This window comes from Vulpes lagopus, chromosome 3, assembly GCF_018345385.1.
Source record: "Vulpes lagopus strain Blue_001 chromosome 3, ASM1834538v1, whole genome shotgun sequence".
NCBI lineage: Eukaryota > Metazoa > Chordata > Mammalia > Carnivora > Canidae > Vulpes > Vulpes lagopus.
The window spans coordinates 117025146-117043503 of NC_054826.1; positions in this window are offsets into that span (position 1 = coordinate 117025146).

An 18358-nucleotide genomic window follows, 5' to 3' on the forward strand; every position below is an offset into this window, starting at 1 on the left:
GCTCAAAGAGAGAGGTCACTTTGACACCTTACAGGTGCAGAGTGTCCTCTCGAGAAATACTGCCTCCTGTTACCTTTGCAATTGGTTTGGTTGTGTCTGTTATCCCAGCCTGAAGAACGGCCAGGCTGAGTTTTTCCTCTCTCGGCCTAATGTCCTTTTCACTTGCTCACAATTAAGGATCATTCACTGCATTCTGTTCTTTTGTACCTTACATGTATTTTGACCTAGGAACAGTCCCCCACTTTTTTTTTTTAAAATAACATTCTGTTGCGGCAGAGAAACAAGCCAATTATACCGAATGTCACAGATTTCTCCTTTTGTTTCTTCCTTGGCATGGTTTAATTTGTTCTTCTGTCTCTTATATATTCTGTGAACTTTATTTTTTTTAATTTTTTAAAGATCTTTTTGTTTACTCGGAGAGAGTGCATGTACCCACACGAGGGGGGGTGGGGGTGAGAAGAGAGAGAGAGAGAGAGAGAGAGAGAGACAAAGAGAATCTCAAGCAGAGTCCCTGTTGAGCAGGGAGCCCCATGCAGGGCTCGATCTCATGACCCTGAGATCATGACCCCAGCAGAAATCAAGAGTTGGATGTTCAACTGATTGAGCCACCCCGGGGCCCCTATTCTGTGAACTTTAGATCCGAAAGCTTCTTTGGATTCAGGTTAGTAAACATGCTTTCTGAAATAGGAGCTGCTGGCAAGGACAGTTTTAAGAGGATCTGTCTTCCACATAGACTTAGCACCCAGCTCTCTCCTAGATAGTCAAGCGGAAGAAATGAAAAGGGACGTCCACACAAAGACTCGTACTTGGACGAGCATTATTCATCACAGCCCCCAAACTAAAAACGAGCCAAATCTCCATCAACAAGTGAATGAGAATCAATTCGCAATATATCCATGCAATGATTACTGCTCAGCAATGAAAAGGAAGTACACGTTAGATCCCTCTCAGATTCATTGTGCTGAGAGAAAGGAACTAGATGTGAAGGGCCACGCACTGTACATAGTCACAGAAAGCAGACCACTAAATGCCTGAAACCTGAGAAAGGGGAAATTGACTGCAAAGGAGCATGAGAGAACTTTCTGGAATGAAGGACATTTCCTTTCTCTATCTTGAATGTGGTGGAGATCACACAGGCATATGCATTTGTCAGAACTCATCACAGTGGATACTTTAAATGGGATTATCCAGAAAACGAAAACTTTTGCAGTTCAGATGGTTTCCTGTTTACTTTCATTCCCCATAGAGGGAGCATGGCTTGTTGAGTGATAGGTGACTACACACAATCTCTTTTGTTTTTTTAAAGATTTTATTTATTTTAGAGAAAGAGAGCATGAGCAGGGAGAGGGGCAGAGTGAGATGGAGAAATCTCAAGCAGACTCCACACCGAGCGTGGAGTCAACGTAGACCTGGATCCCACAGCCCTGAGATCATGACCTGAACTGACACTGAGAGTTGGACACTCAACCAACTGAGCCATCCAGGCACTCCTTCAAATAATTTCTGACAATGACAAAATTTCCATTCCAGTCTCCTGTTTATGTGAAAAACATTTCTCAGTATTTACTTCTATAAAAACAAAACATTGGAATAGCACTTACTCTAAACTCTGTCCCATTCCAGCCATGAACAATACCCACAGGTAGATGAACCTGAAAAAATACAGACAAAAATAGCCAACCCCATTCATCTCATTAAAAGACTTATTTAGAATGAAACATTTTATACATTGTACATCTGAAACTAACATTACACTGTATGTTAACTAGCTGGAATTTTCACAAAAACTTTTTTAAAAAGAATAAAATATTTTTAATATATAACAATTACTGATCACGACTTAATCTATTTCTGTTGTTTTGATCAATTATATTCAGATAATTCAAAGAAAAATTTTAGCACTCACAGCCTTAAGAACACAGGACAGTTTTCAAAATTAGACCCCTCGGGAAATAAGGCTTTAAAAAAAAGTAACTTCATTTAAGCATTTTTGTTGCAGAGAAGTATAATCAAGTAATTAATTTTTTAAAAGCCTTTCAAGTATATTACACTAAGGCAGAAATCTTTGAGGGAAGATGAATGGAAATATGAGTTCAAAGAGAAAAAAAAAGAGGGAAATAAAATTTCCAACTATTAAGAGCCTGTTCTTGTTTCTTTTTTGTTGTTGTTGTTCCTACAAAATTTTCCATTTGTTTTCATGATGTTGTGTGATTATGCTCATGGATTTTTGTTTTGTTTTGTTTTCATTTCATAATCATAAACTTAACTCTGTAATCCAGCCAGACTTGGAAGGGAGTAAGGAAAATATGGAACCCCATAGAGCTTCAGAGCACAAAGATTATAGGATATTTCAAGCAGATGCGGGTGTAGAGGTGCCCTTCCAAGCCAGAGAAGGAATGGTCTGGTAGCCAAGATAAAACAGGTCAGATTGATTAGATTTGTCCACAGTCAGCAATGACCATCTTCCTTCTTGTCTTGCCATTCCTGGGCCCAAAGCGTTCCATGGTTTCCACAATATTCATGCCCTCGTTTACCTTGCCAGAGAACACATGCTTGCCATCCAAACAATTGGTCTTGGCAGCACAGATGAAAAACTGAGAACTGTTTGTTGTCAGGTCCAGTATTTGCCATGGCCAAGATGCCAGGACCCATGTGCTTCAGGACGAAATTCCCATCGCCAAATTCCTCCCCAAAATGGACTTACCACCACTGCCACCATGGCATATGATGTCACTACCCTGGCACATACTTCTTGGAATAATCCTGTGAAAGCAGGAAACTTTATAACCAAATCCTTCCTCCCCAGTGCTCAGAGCACGAAAATTTTCTGTGGTCTTTGGAACTTGGTCTGCAAACAGCTGGGAGGAGATGCAGCCCAAAGGCTGGCCATCCACAGTCGGGTTGACCATGGCTGGGGGGAGGCAGGCGGCTTGGGAGTGGTGGCTTCTGCTTATGAATTTTTCTTAAAGATTATTTATTTATTTATTCATGAGAGACACAGAGAGAGGCAGAGACACAGGTAGAGGAAGAAGCAGGCTCCCCGTGGGGAGCCCGATGCAGGACTCAATCCCGGGACCCCGGGGATAATGAATAAAAAATAAAGAAGCACACATAAATAAAGGGGTTATGGGTTTTTTTTAAGATTTTTTAAAAGCTTTTTAAATTTATTTGAGAGAGAGAGAGAGAAAGGGTGTGCATGAGCAAGAGGGAGGAGCTGAGGGAGAGAGCTAAGCAGACTCCCTGCTGAGCAAAGTGCTGGACAACAAGGGGCTTGATCCCAGGACACCAGGATCACAATCTGAGCTGAAGACAGACACTTAACCGATGGAGCCACCCAGAGGCCCCAAGGGGTTATGTATTGATTAGTTCATAAAACCACTGTGGCCAGAGGCTCATGGGACCTGTATTTCCCCTAAGAACAACGATTCAGTATGCTCTAATTTGGTGTTCCCAGTGCCTTCACTGAACATTACTTCCATGAATAATGAGGCTCAACTGTAAATGGAATTATATACTATGCGACTTTTGATCTGGTTTCTTTTACTTAGCATAACATTTTTGAGGTTCATTCATGTTGTAACATGTCTGAATTTCATCATTTCAATGGCTGAATGACAGTCTATTGTGTGACTAGACAACAATTGATTTAGCCATTCAATAGTTGAGGAACATTTGGATTATTTCCATTTTTTTGGCTATTTTGAATAGTGTGGGGATGTCTGGGTGGCTCAGTGGGTTTAGCGCCTGCCTTCAGCCAGGGACGTGATCCTGGAGACCCGGGATCAAGTCCCACGTTGGGCTCCCTGCATGGATTCTGTTTCTCCCTCTGCCTGTGTCTCTGCCTTTCTCTCTCTCTCTTTCTCTCTCTCATGAATAAATAAATAAAATCTTTTATTAAAAAAATGAATTGTGTGCTGCTATCAACGTGTCTATATGCATTTGTCTGAGTACCTGTTTCTATCATTTTAGATGTCTACCTAGGAGTGGAATTTCTGGGTCATGTCGGGGGGACTCCATATTTAAGTTTTTGAGAATTGAGTGTTTTCCACAGTATCTGCACCATTTTACATCGCTAGCAACGTATGAGAGTTCCAATTTCCCCACATCCTCATCAACACTGGTTATTTTTTTTCTGTTTGTTTGTTTGTTTCCACTGTAGCTAGCCTCATGAGTATATTTGCATTTCCCTGATGACTAATGATGTGGAACATTTTGTTTTGTGCTTGTTGACCATTTGCATATCTTCTTTGGCAGAGTGTCTATTCAAGTCTGTTATTTATGTTTTCATTGGGTTGTTTGCTTCTTTGTCCTTGATGGTAAGTGTTCTTCATATATTCTGGATACTAGGCCTTTATCAGATACATGATTTGCAAATATTTTCTCCCATTCTGTGGGTCATCTCTCACTTTCTAGGTAATATTCTTTAGTGCACAGGAGTCTTTAATTTGTTAAAATCCAATTTCACTATTTTTCTCCTGTTGCGTGTAAGAATCCATTGGCGGGGCACCAAGGTGGCTCAGTCAGTTGGGCATCTGACTCTTGATTTCAGCTCAGGTCATGATCTTAGGGTCATGAGGTCAAGCACCGCATTGGGCTCTATACTCAGCGGCAAGTCTGCTTGATATTCTCTCCCTGCCCCCCACTCATGTTCCCTTTCTCTCTCTCTCTAAAATAAATATATATTTTTTAAAGAATTCATTGGCAGGATGCCTGGGTGGCTCAGTGGTTGGGCATCTGCCTTCGGCCCATTGTGTGATCCTGGAGTCCTGGGATCGAGTCCCACATCGGGCTCCCTACGTGGAGCCTGCTTCTCTCTCTGCCTCTCTCTCTGTGTCTCTCATGAATATATAAATAAAATCTTAAAAAAAAAAAGAATCTATTGGCAAATCCAAGATCATGAGGATTCACTTCAATGTTTTCTTCTAAAAGTGTTATAGTTTTAGCCCTTATATTTAGGTCCCTGATCAATTTTGAATTGATTTTTGTTTATGGTGTGAGGTAAAAGTCCAACTTCATTCTTTTCCATGTACATATCTGGTTGTCCCAGGACCATTCATTGAAAAGATTATTCTTTCCCCCAATGAATGACCTTGGCACCCTTGTCAAAATCACTTGGCCACTGGTTAGAACTATCCACATGGCCCAGGCCAACCTCAAGGAATCAAGTATAGTTGAAAGGAAGGAGACTTAAAATACTTGGTAAATGAGACCAATGACTACCGTAGTCTTCATAAAGGAGACTGCAGAATTCTTCTCCAGGAAACTAAGTAGCTCAAGAGGAAGATCTACAAATACTGACATTTGGAGCTCTCCATGATAGGCCCGGGTCCCTCACATCTCCCTACAATGGAGCTTACTAGTCTAGTCTACAAAACCTCTCTTCATGGCAGAACTTTCCAGAAGCTTTAAGCTCCTCACTCCAAAACATGAACAAGCAGCTAAAGACTCCAGATACCTGTGAAAAGCTTTTATTATGAAAGACAAGTCCAAAACAATTAGCAAAAAGGGATTTGGGGAAACAATGACAATGAGGGTAATAAAGTCCCAAAAAGCTACCATAAATATCGTGGAGAGATAACAGACGATATATTATTCCTAAAACAAGAACAGGGCCTCTTTTTGTTTTCTTTTTCTTTTTTTAAGTAGGTTTGAACTCATGACCCTGAGATCAAGATCTGAGCCAAGATCAGGAGTTGGACACCTAACTGACTGAGCCACCCAGGTGCCCCTGTTCTGGAGTATTTAAGGTGAACTCATGGTCTCTGTAACTTATCTTAAAATATTTCAGCAAAGCACAACAAGATACCACGTTGTATGTTCTAGAATGGCTGTAATAAAAAAGGCAGCATTGATGTGTGTTCTGGTTTGTCTTCCTTCTCCCCAACTTCATGTCTAGCTCTCTAACTCCCCACCTGCTGGCGGGTGTTGCTGATCCTACAGCAACTTGAGGCCTTCCATCCAATACAGAGGTAGCAGCTGTCCACTGAATTCTCTACCAGTTGCCACAATTGTGTAAGATGTAATCTGAATAACACATCCCACTTACCACTGATTCAAGCCCTAATTGATGTAAGGTTGGTCCTAATTCCCCGAGGAAAGGCGACCATGTATTCATCAAGGTTACTGCATGCATAGAACATCCCCGAAAGGCCTTACCAGTCACTAGTAACCGTAAGATATTTGGAGGGAGGGGATGGGATGTTCAGGGATCAGGAACCTTACTTTTCATGCGTTCGTTTGTTTACTTTTTTTTTTTTTTACTTTGTGCATATATACATTTTTCAAATGGACGCTCATGGTAAAATACAACACGCATATAGAAAAAGCACATAATATATGCAGCTTGTGTAGTGTGGTATCTCCTTGTGGTTTTAATTTGCATCTCCCTGATTACAAATGAAGCTGAGGACTTCTTTTGATATTATTGGCCCTATGGATTTCTTACTATTTGCAAGGGCTTTTTAAAGTCTTTTCTCCATTTTTCTACCGATTGTCTGTCTTTTTCTTAATTATTTGGAAGGAGTTCTTAGTTCAGTATAGATATAAATTCTTTATCATTTATATAGGTGGTAAATACCTTCTACTTCTCTCTGGGTTTGTTTGTTTGTTTTAACCTTCTTTTAAGAAGTTTTTTTTTTTTATGAAGAGAGTTTCTAAATTTAGTTCATTCAAATTTATCAACCGATTTCTTTCTCATTTTTAAAGTTTTATTTATTAAAGTAATCTCTACATCCAACACAGGACTCAAACTCACAACCCTGAGAGTTGCATGCTCCTCTGGCTCCTCTGACTGAGCCACCAGGAGCCCCTAAATGTCTTTCTTTCTTTCTTTCTTTCTTTCTTTCTTTCTTTCTTTCTTTCTTTCTTTCTTTCTTTCTTTCTTTCTTTCGTTTCAGAGGTAGCATTTAGGGATTCATCAGTTGCATATAACACCCAGTGCTGGGGCACCTGGGTGGCTCAGTGGTTGAGTGTCTGCCTTTGGCTCAGGTTATGATCCTGGGGTCCTGGGATCGAGTCCCACATCAGGCTCCTTGCAGGGAGCCTGCTTCTCCGTCTTCCTATGCCTCTGCCTCTTTCTGTGTCTCTCATGAATAAATAAATAAAATATTTTTAAAAAATAACACCCAGTGCTCATTATATCCTCAATGTATCTTTTTATCGCTAGTGCTGTTTGTGTTTTATTTAAGTTTCATGGTAAGTCTTGATATCCAGTTAAGCAAATCTTTCATTTTGGTTTCCTCCAACCCAAGGGTGTCTGGCTATTTTTGCTTCTTTCCTTTGCCATATAAGCTTCAGAATCAGATCATTAAGTTCTAAAACAAAAAACAAAACAAACAACCCCCCCCAAAAAAAAAAACAAAGAAAAAAGCAAGCTGAGATTTTGATTGAGATTGCATCTGATCTATAAGCCATTCTGTAGAATTACAGGGAAATTGATGCCTTTCAATCTTAAATCTCTTAATCAATTAGCATGGTATTCCTCTTCATTTACTTAGATCCATTTTAATGTCTCTCAAAAAACTTTTTTTACAATATTTCAGAGGTTTTGTACATCTTCTGTGAGATGTTGGATCTTTTTATTAAGTGTTCTTGAGTGTAGGAAGGATACTTGCTTTTAACTTTGTTGAACTGTCAATTTTTCTACCATATGCATATATTTTTCAGAATATATTATTAAGATTTTTAAAAATATTTTACTTATTTATTCATGATAGACACAGAGAGAGACAGAGAGGCAGAGACACAGGCAGAGGGAGAAGCAGGCTCCCTGCAGGGAGCCCAATGTGGAACTCGATCCCAGGACTCCAGGATCACACCCTGGGCCAAAGGCGGGCGCTTAAACCTCTGAGCCACCCAGGCTGCCCTATTATTAAGATTTTTAAATCAGTACTACGTCATCATTGCTTGAAAATTGAAACTATGAAGAGGTACACATTGGGGAGTCTCTTTCCCACTCCTGTGTCCATTTACATATCTCCAACCTTTTCCAAGGGATAGCCATAATTTATATTTCCTCTTGGTATATGGTCTGAATATATGTGGTACTCTCCAAATTCATATGTTGAAATCTACACCCAGTGTGTTGACATTAGTAAGTAGGGTCTTCAGGAAGTGATTAGTAGGTCATGAGAGTAGAGCCCTCGTAAATGAGATTGACGCCCCTATAAAAGTGACCCAGAGAGCTCCCTTGTCCCCTTCTGCCATATGGGGACACAGGGAGAAGGCACTGGCTATGGACCAGGAAGAGTCCTCAATCAACCATGCTGGGGCCTTGATCTTGGATTTCCAGCCACCAGAACTGTGAAAAATAAGTTTGTATTGTTTATAAGCCCAACAGTCTGTGATATTTTGTTGTGGCAGCTTGGGCAGACTAAGACACCTCTCTTCTCAAAACAAATGCCATATATTATGTATATTTCTGACAATATCTCACAGGCAAGGCAAAAACACAAGGGACCAGTGGCTATGTTCCTTGCATTCAGAAGAAGCTGAGTGTGCAAACCCAAGAAGTTCTGATAAAGCGATCCCTGGAGAGACGTTCCCCACTGTTACACTCTGTTCTCTCAGCAGCCTTTTAAAATTTTTGATCATCACTTATTAAGTTACAAAGAGCCAGTCCCTATGCTATGCTAAGCACTTTATATACTCCACCTGTTTTCTTCACTTCTCCCAGTGACCCAGAGCCCACGTACCCATCCACTTACAGAAGGCACAGTGCCTAAAGCCATAATACTCACTTTTAGGGTCCCATAAAAATATTTTAATTATTTTCAAACCATTATATTGTTTATTATATTTGTCTTTATAACAATGCAATAAAAAAAAGTTTTAGATTGTTTTTTTTAATGGAGGAATAAGGCCCCATCAGCAACCCTACCAGGTGGGTACTACTGTTATACAAATTATCCAAGGGAAGAAATTCAAGTTTGAGAAGAGCCTTGGCCAAGGTCAGACAGAAAGTGTGGTAATAGGGACTTGAATCAGGCCTGGAGGACCTCGCTTAGCCACTCATCTAAAGGATCTCCAGGTCAGCACTTTCATATCCAACAGACGTGTGTAGTTGAAGCTGGAGAGGTTTGCTCTGGGAAGAGAAGAGTTAGAAGAGATTTCACGGAGTCTTCAAATATCTTAATGGCTGTCACATGGCAAAAGATTAGCCCTGTTCTGAATTGTTCCTGATAACTGAGCTAGGGTAGGTGGAGTGAAATTGCAGAAAAGTAGATTTTGATCCAGGGAGATAATGAACTTCCTGGGACTAATGAGATCCTTGCCATGACAATTTCTCCCAAAGACCAAAGATGGGAAGTATCATCCTAGCCGCTGACAAGAAAAGAATTCAAATAAGACTCTGTTGGAGAAGCTTGCTGCCTTGGGAGGAGATTTGGGTGAGAAAGAGATGAACTTTCATGTCCCTTCTATGTGAAGAGTCAGTCTACCATTGTAAATAGGAGCAACTCATCAGAATAGGGGAGGTTGGGTCCTCCCCACCCGTACCCCAGTCCCTTGAATCTTTATTGAGTCCTCTCATATACCATGGGTGGGAGCCTAAAGGGATAGACTCTTTGGAAAAGCCATTGGCAGTATTCATTAATATCTAGACTGTTCATACCTTTGACTTAGCAATTTTATAAGGAGGAATCTGTCCTGTGATGTAAGTACACAGATGAGCAAAGGCTTTTGCCCAAGGGTGTTTGCCACAGTATGTTTATAATTGCAGGAGGTTGACAACAACCAATGTGTCCATCAGGGTTAAGGGATTATATAGGATTGATATATTGTGAGTGATTCAAACCCAGACCCTTTAGGATGTCACCCTTAAGGGAGCGTCAGACAGGGCAGCCGGGGTGGCTCAGCGGTTTAGAGCTGCCTTCAGTCCAGGGCGTGATCCTGGAGACCTGGGATCCAGTCCCACATTGGGCTCCCTGCATGGAGTCTGATTCTCCCTCTGACTGTGTCTCTGCCTCTCTCTCTCTCTCTCTGTCTCTCTCTCTCTCTGTGTATGTGTGTATGTGTCTCTCATGAATAAATAAATAAAATATTTTTTAAAAAGGGAGCATCAGACAATTATCAAACATACTTAATAAGTTAAATCCCGCAGCACAGTTAGAGATTGGTGGGAGCTGCATTGGGAACCTGGGAATGTGGGGGATGGGGGGAGATGGGGACAGAGTGCAACTTTAAGTGGGGAGGCTAGGGTAGGCCTCATTGATAAAATGACATCTGAGAAAGACCTGAAGCTCAGTGGGACACCTGCCCCTCTTACCATTTTTATTTATTTATTTTTTTAAGTTTGTTTTGTTTTGTTTTGAAGTAGGCTCCTCTCCCAAAGTGGGGTTTGAACTCACAACCCCGTGATCAAGGGCTGATGCTCCAACCCCTGAGTCAGCCATGTGCCTGTTTCCTTCGTTCTAAGGGGAAATTTGCTGGGATAACACCTTTGATGGGCCAGCCATCCAGCACGCCTTGGAAGGACAGTTGTTCATTTCAGTCCTGAAATTAAAAAGAGCTCACAAAGCTCTTATCTCATGTATAAAGCCTAAAAGCATTTCAGTTTGCAAACCAAGAGTGGGAGGCCTTGGGCCCTGGTGACTGTCTTATCTGCTTCCCAGTAAAGGAATTGAAACATCTCTTCGTAGGGAAAGGTCCTGCTTGCGCATCCTGTTTGCCTGCCTGCCTGCCTTTGTAGCAATCGGCCCATTGTGTTTCCATCAGTTTAACTGCCTGGGGAGGCTCCTCAGCTCCCTTTGTCCTTGATAAAGGACAGGGCCTCCTCCATTAGGCAATGATGAAGCCATTCGTGTGGTCTCTCCCTGGACAGGAGGTCACAAGTCAGCAGCTCCTTAAACCACAGGAGTTGGTCCCTATCAATACACTCTTGGCAGCAGACAGATGGGAGGTACCGATGGGATCAGTCCCTTGTTTTCCCTGACTCCAAGCAGGCCTTATCTGGTTCCTTTCAAAAATGGCTCTGGGTCATCTGGGTGGTTCTCTGTGTCACTCATGAATAAATACAGAAAATCTTTTAAAAAAATGACTCTGGCCTCTTTAGGGCAACAAGTAACTTAATGGGATCTGCTCTGGTTTACATGTTACCTCAAGTAGAGAATGGGGCTCCTTCAAGAGAAGAGACACATAGAATTTTCACCCAAAGCCAGAAATAAGTATCCTGAGACAGCTCAAAAAGTCCCAATGGAGGAATGAGGAAAGACTTCACTGGGACCAGTGACGCAGAGGAGAACAGAGGAGACACAATGGGGTTCTGACACAGGGAAATGGAGGATGGTGTCCTAGGCAGAAATCACAGCTAAGAAAAACACATGGAAGCTGCTAACAATGGAGCATATTCAAGCTGTTCTAAGCAGTTCCTTGTGTCCAAAGCATAGTGACAAAGAAAAGAATAAATCTTAGTTAACATTCATTGTGTACTTATATGTGCTGGCAGCACACAAGACACTTTCTAGTCTGTTTGATCCTCCTAATAATCTTATGAGCAAGTATATTAATATCCCAACTCTCTAGGTGAGGAAGCAGAGGCAAAGAAGGATTGATAGTTTGCCCATTTGTGGCACCACCAATAATAAGATTCACGATAATCAACTGCCACTGATTAATGACCGCATCCTCTGAGTGTTGAATGTACCTCCTCCTCCTCTGATCTGACTCTCACTGTCCAGAAAAGAAACTGAGGCTTGGGTAGCAGTAAAATTTTCGTATATTATTGAAACTAAGCTGGTACTCATTTTAACCAACTTGTTATAAATTAAGATGTTAGTTGTAATTCCTCAGGGCAACCACTATGAAAATAACTGGGAAATATATAGTACAAGAGATAAGGAAATCAAAATGGTACAGCAGAAAATACCTAACAAAAAAACGTAGGCAGTCACAGGGGAATTGAGAAACAAAGAAGATATGACATGGAGAAAACAAAGAGGAAAATAGCAGAAGTAAGTCTTTACTTATCAGTAATCACATTCGATGTAAATGGATTAAACTCTCCAATTAAAGAGTGGGTTGACGGAATTGGCAAATAGCATGAATGAACTTTACACTCACTGGAGATCCAAGGCACAAATGGGCTGAAAAAAAAGATATTCCATGCAAACAGTGGTCAAGAGGGCTGGAATGATTATACTGATATAAACAAAAATAGACTTTAAATAAAAAACTGTGACAAGAGGGACACCTGGGTGGCTCAGTGGTTGAGCGTCTGCCTTCTGCTCACGGGGTGATCCCAGAGTGATCAGGATCAAGTTCTACATCAGGCTTCCTGCGAGAAGCCTGCTTCTTCTCTCTTTGCCTATGTCTCTGCCTCTCTCTGTGTCTCTCATGAATAAATAAATAAAATCTTTGAAAAAAAAAAAACGATTTTGGGCGAGGATGTGGAGAAACTGGAACCCTTTTGCACTGCTGATAGAAATGTAAAATAGAGCATTCTCTGGACAACAGTGTAGCAGTTCCTCAAAAAGGTGAATAATTGTCATATGACCCAGTGCGTCCATGCCTAGGCATAGATCACAGAATGGAAATAGTGTTCAAACATTAACGTGTACATGAATGTTACCTGCCTCTTTATTCATAATGGTCCAAAAGTAGAACCAACAGTTGTCCATCAACTGTTGCATGGATAAATAACGTCTAGTCTAGCCATACAATGGAATAGTACTCAGCCACAAAAGGCAGTAAGGTACTGATACACACTACATTGTGGATGAATCTTGAAATCATGCTAAGAGAAAGAACCCACACATAAAAAGCCACATACTATATGAATCTGTTTATATGAAATATCCAGAACAAGCAAATCCATAGAGTGTGAAAGTAGGTTAGTGTTTGGCAAGGCCTGGGGGTGGGGACACAGGGAGTGGGCAGTGGCTGCTTAGTGGGGTTTCCTCTCGGGGTGATGAAAATGCTCTGAAATAGATAGTGGTGGTGGTTGCACAACGTGGTGAATGTGTTAAAAGCCACTGACTTGTACCCTTTAAGATGGCGATATTTATGTCATGGGAATTTTACCTCAATGAGTTAAGGAATTAATAGAAATGAGAACAAAATAAAGAAAAAAAAAAAAAAGAGATGAGGCTCAGATGAATGGGATATGAGGTGAGTTTTGCTAAGTGTTTCTGGATCTCTGAGAGAGGTTCTGGAAGTTTTTTTCTCCTCTGACCATTGACAGGCGAAGCTCCATGCAATCTGCCCTATCAAATTCACCTTGTGCCTCTCTGACCCTGTCAGTTGAGCCTGATTCCACTTCCTGAAATGAACTCATGTTCTACCTCAGGGCCCTTCCACATGCTGTTCCACGTTCCTGAAATGGTCTTCCACCACTGTGCCTGGCTGACACTACCATTCTTTAGCTCTCAGCTCAAACATCCCTTCCCTGGGGAAGCTGTGGCAGTTTTATATACACAACTCTCACAGCACATTCTGTTCTTATAAGGTGACTTTGACACTCTTCCCATTGAGGTGTGTGGTTTGTGTTCCCTTGCCTTGAATCCAGGTAAGCTTGAGACCACCATTGGAGTGCCATGATGGGACGTTGGAAGGAGTGACATTATGTCACTTTCATAAAAGGGAAAAACTTCTGCCCAGTTCTCCTGGGAGGCTCACTCTTGGAATCCAGCCACCATGCTGTATGGAAGCCCAATCAGCCATGGAAGCCCCCTCCCCGCCATGGAGGGGGACTGGGATTCCTGGTCCATAATATCTCTGGGTGACAGCCAGCAGATAACTGGCACTGCCTTGCCAGCCAGCCATGTGATGAGCCATCTTAAAAGTGGATCCTCCAGAATCTTGACAACATCAAGTGTCAGAAGCCAGACATAAATGGCCACATATTGCATGTTTCTATTTATATGAAATGCCCAGAATGTGAATATCTATAGGGACAGAAATAGAGTAGTGGATGCCAGGGGCCGGGGAGAGGGGAAACTCAAGGAGTGACTTTTCATGGGTACAGGATTTCTTTTTAAGGGAATAAAAATGTCCTGGAATTAGACCGTGATGATGATGGCACAACCTCATGGATCTACTAAAAACCACTGAGTTGTACAATTTAAAGTGGTGAATTTTATGGCATGAAAATTACATCTTTAAGAAAGTAGACCCTGCCAATTCCAGTGAAGCTGCCCTGGCTGATGCCATGTGGAGCACAGAGTTGCTGTCCAGGCCAAATTCTGCCCAAATTGCAGCTTTGTGGACAAAAATAAATGTTGCTGTTTTAAGCCACTAAGTTTGGGGATCATTGTTCCAGAAGAATAGATGCTGGTATAGAAGCTTTCCTCAACCACCTCCTCAGGGTAGGGCAGGGTCTCCGTTGTCTCTGTATTTATTATACCTCCTATCTTAGTTTGTAATTAAATATTCGACTAATTGCTACTTTCTTATTGACCAGTAAGCTCCGTGTTGTGTCTTTAGCAAAAACCAGTCCCCAGAGGTGTACGTGCCCGCAGTGTTTGAGAACCATGTGGCTGATGTCCAAGTAGATGGAAAGCAGGTGGAGTCGGTTTTGTGGGACATGGCTGGGCAGGAAGGTGATGATCACTGGAGGCCACTCTCATACCTGGACACACTTGTTATACTGATGTATTTCCTAATGACAGCCTTGATAGTTTAGAAAAAAAATTCTAGAGTAATGACTCCGGAAATCAAACATTTTTGTCCTGACACTCCTATCATCCTGCTTGGAAGCAAGAAGAATCTTCAGAATGATGGGCCCACAAGGCAGGAGCGAGTCAAGGTGAAGTAGGAGCCGGCAAAGACCTTTTCTGCTTTCCTTTGGTTTCATGCTTGGATTCACACATAACTTGCCAGCATTCACACCCACTTCTGAGTGACAACAAAGCTGGGCAGATAACCAGAATGCTGCAATGGTTATGGTTAGAGCTGCAAGGGGCCAGGGATATGTTTGTAAGAATGTCATCAAGAGCCAGTGCAGCAGGGGTGACCTATCCAGACATCACCTTGCCTGGCTGGGTTCAAGACTGGCTCTGCCACCAATCCTCTATGTGACCTTGAGCAAAATGCTTGACCCTTCTGTGCTTTGGTTCTAGTGTGTATATTCTCATTACAATTGGAGGCCAGAGAGAAAAGGGAAGCCTTATGTTGGACAAAGATTTAGAAAATTGGGGGAGATTATGGGGAGGACATTGACATTATCCTACATTCTTTTCCATATTTATCGTATGGATCTGTGAGCTCATTGCAGCAACCACACATCACCGATTTGTCTAGTCTAGCTAGAATATCAAAGAAGCTGTTCCCTTGCTGGGCAAATGAAATGGAAAACCTTGGGGCTGGCTTCAGGCTGTGAATGTGGCCAAGTCTCCGCCCAGCTGTCTGAACTCGGGCAGGTCACTTTGCCCCCCTGAGTCTTCCATTTCTCTTCTCACCTTTAAACCAGAATAACAACAGCACCTACCTCCTGGGAATAAATTAAATGGTACATGCAAAATGTTTCACACAGTACCTATGATGAGTACTTCTTCAAAAACAACAGCCACTTCTGTTTTTTGGATTGTGCTCAGTGCAAGAAGATTGCAAAGAAATACAGAAGCTATTTTCCCCCTTAATATATGCAGAAAGAATTTGAATTGCCCTAGGATTTGGACCCATCCCTTTACACCAGCAGTTTGGATTTGGTTGCCATAGTCTCGGGGACCGTGAATGGCCAATGTGGAGGCTTGTTGTAGTTTCAGAAGTTGCCTTGACTTGTCTGACAAGGAGATACTGTTTCTATAATGTAGTTGTCTCCAATTTGTAAAATTCCATCTATGGATTTTTTTTCCCTTCCTATTCTCTACAGCCTCTTGTGGCAGGTCCTAAGAAAAGGCATGCTTACAAGGAGGGAGGTGACTAAGTCTTGGTAAGACACTAGACTCGTTTGAACTCAACTCTGTCCAGCTGGGTTCCTCTGATAAAATACATTTCAGCAAGAGTTACCTCAAGAATTCCTTAATCCCTAATCCTTTTTGTAAACAAGGCATTGAATAAATGTATTGCTCATCCCTCTGAAAAAGACCTTTTGAAAGTGGCATTCTTATTTTACCCAGCAGATCTGTTTTACTTCCTCCAAAGGGCTGACATTAATACCCACTGCCTTCCCCACTCCTGCCAAAATAAAATTCCATATTAAAACCTCCCACATGTCAACGTTCCGATGTGAGAACCACATATATGCCCCAGTTCAGAGGCTGGAACCTATAATCTCCAAGGGCTGCATTTTCTTAGTCACCATAGAGCAAGGTTGGGGTATAATCCCAGCTCCACCCCAAAGTCTACTTGCTTGGGGCCAGTTACTTCTCTGAAAGTCAATTTCATCTGTGAGATGAGCTGCCTTGCACCCCTTCATTCATCCAGTCATTCTACAAATGTTTGTACCAGAGATGATCACAATAGGTGAGGTTTCTGTCCTGTAAACCCGGCAAGTGTGGGCATCAGGCGTGAAATAGCATCACAACCCAGTGCATGTGGGCAGCGCTGCCAGGGCGGGTGGTGTGGGGTGGGGGGAGTTCTGGGGCTTTCTGAGGATGACTTATGCTCAACTTTCCTGTCACTCTCCAGGTGCAGTGTAGGGAACGCCCTTCACTCCAGAGTTGCTGAGTGATGAGTCACCCTCGAGAAAATGGGTAAGTGGAGCAGACAGGGGACCAGAGGCTACCAGAACTTATTACTGGTCTCTGGGATCAAGTCACAGGTTCCCAGGGAAGGTGACTGTATGTGTGGAGGGCGTTTGTTACAGAGGGCCATTGCAATCAACATCCAGGGATGGGATTTGGGGAAGGGGAGGAGGAAGTCAATGCGGAGACCCTGCATGATGCCTCATTACTGCAATCATGAGCTTCAGCTTTCTGACACAGGATCATGGCAACTGATCATCTCGAGTGGAATAGTACAGTTCCATGACTTCAAAAATTGTCCTAGTGCCTCCTTATGGACAGTCGCCTTCATTCATCCCAGCCCCTGGCAGCCAAAGTATGATGACCTTTCCATACTTTTTCCAAAGGGACTTTGCCTTTTCCAAAATATTACATAAGTGGAATCATCTGTGATGTAGATTTCTGAGTCTTGTTTCTTTTACCAAACACAACATCTTGGAGATTCATCTGTGTTGTTGCATGTATCAGTGACCAGCTCCTTTTTATTATTGAGCATTTATTATCCTGTGGCACAGATATATGCTACAGCTAATTTATATCTATTCACCTGTTGGAATCCATTAGGTTATTTCCAGGTGGGGCAATTACAAACAAATATGCTATTATTTCACAGCGGTTTTGTGTGGACATAAGTTTTTATTTTTCCTGGGTAAACACCTAGGAGTGGGATTACTGAATTGTCTGGTGAGTATATGTTTGGCTTAATTAGCAGTGGCAAAACTGATTTCCAGAGTGACTCTACCACTTTGTTTTCCTATCAGCAATGAATGTATACTCACCAGTATCTGGTATTGTCATTGTCACTCGTTTTCATTTCAGCCATTCTGATGGGCACGTAGAGATTTTGTCTACTATCAGCAGTGCTATATGAATATTCTTATACATATAACCTTGGTGATTAGTTGTGAGTGTGTCCATAAGATACATTCTTAGAACTGCCATTGGTGGGTCGTAGGGTGTGAAAAGTTGATTAGATATTGCCAAAGAGCCTTCTGAGAAGGTGGGGCCAATATATACACATACCAGCTAGGAATGGTAATGTCTGTTTCCCCACAACCTCAACACAGCGTCTTGGGTGATTGCTGTGTGAGTATCTACCTCAGAGAGTTGTTGGTGAGAACTTGAAGTAAAGTATTAGAGCCGTGCCTGTCATACGCAGAGTGGCAGTGGATGTCATCGTATGATTACCACTACAAACCCATCGATCACATTATTATTTGTCTTTCTCTGAGTTTCTCATCAAGATATATGAGAGTCCTTTTTCTCTGAGGAGCTCAAACATTCTACCTACAGAATTTGGTTAATCCTTATAAATCTCTTCAGATGTTGGCCAGGAATTCAGGCTCTGTGGGTTTTACAGAATAGGGAAGTATGACACAATAGAGTCTTTCTAAGTTTACAGAACAGATCTGTGTTCCACAAAGTCAAAATTAATCTCCTTTGGAATGGGAATGGACTCCTCTAGGTTACAACAGCCTTCAAATGTTTTGTGTGTGTGTGTGTGTTTGCGTGTGTGTGTGTGTGTGTGTGTCTATCTACTTTAAGAAATACACCAAAAGCCAGGTCACAACATTCTTACCCAAAACAGAAATTAAAAAAAAAAAAGTACTTCTTTGTTTTCTATTTGTTCCATCCCATCTCATTGAAAATATGTTCATTGGGAGCCACTGATAAATAGATTTCAGAACCTACTATGGGTT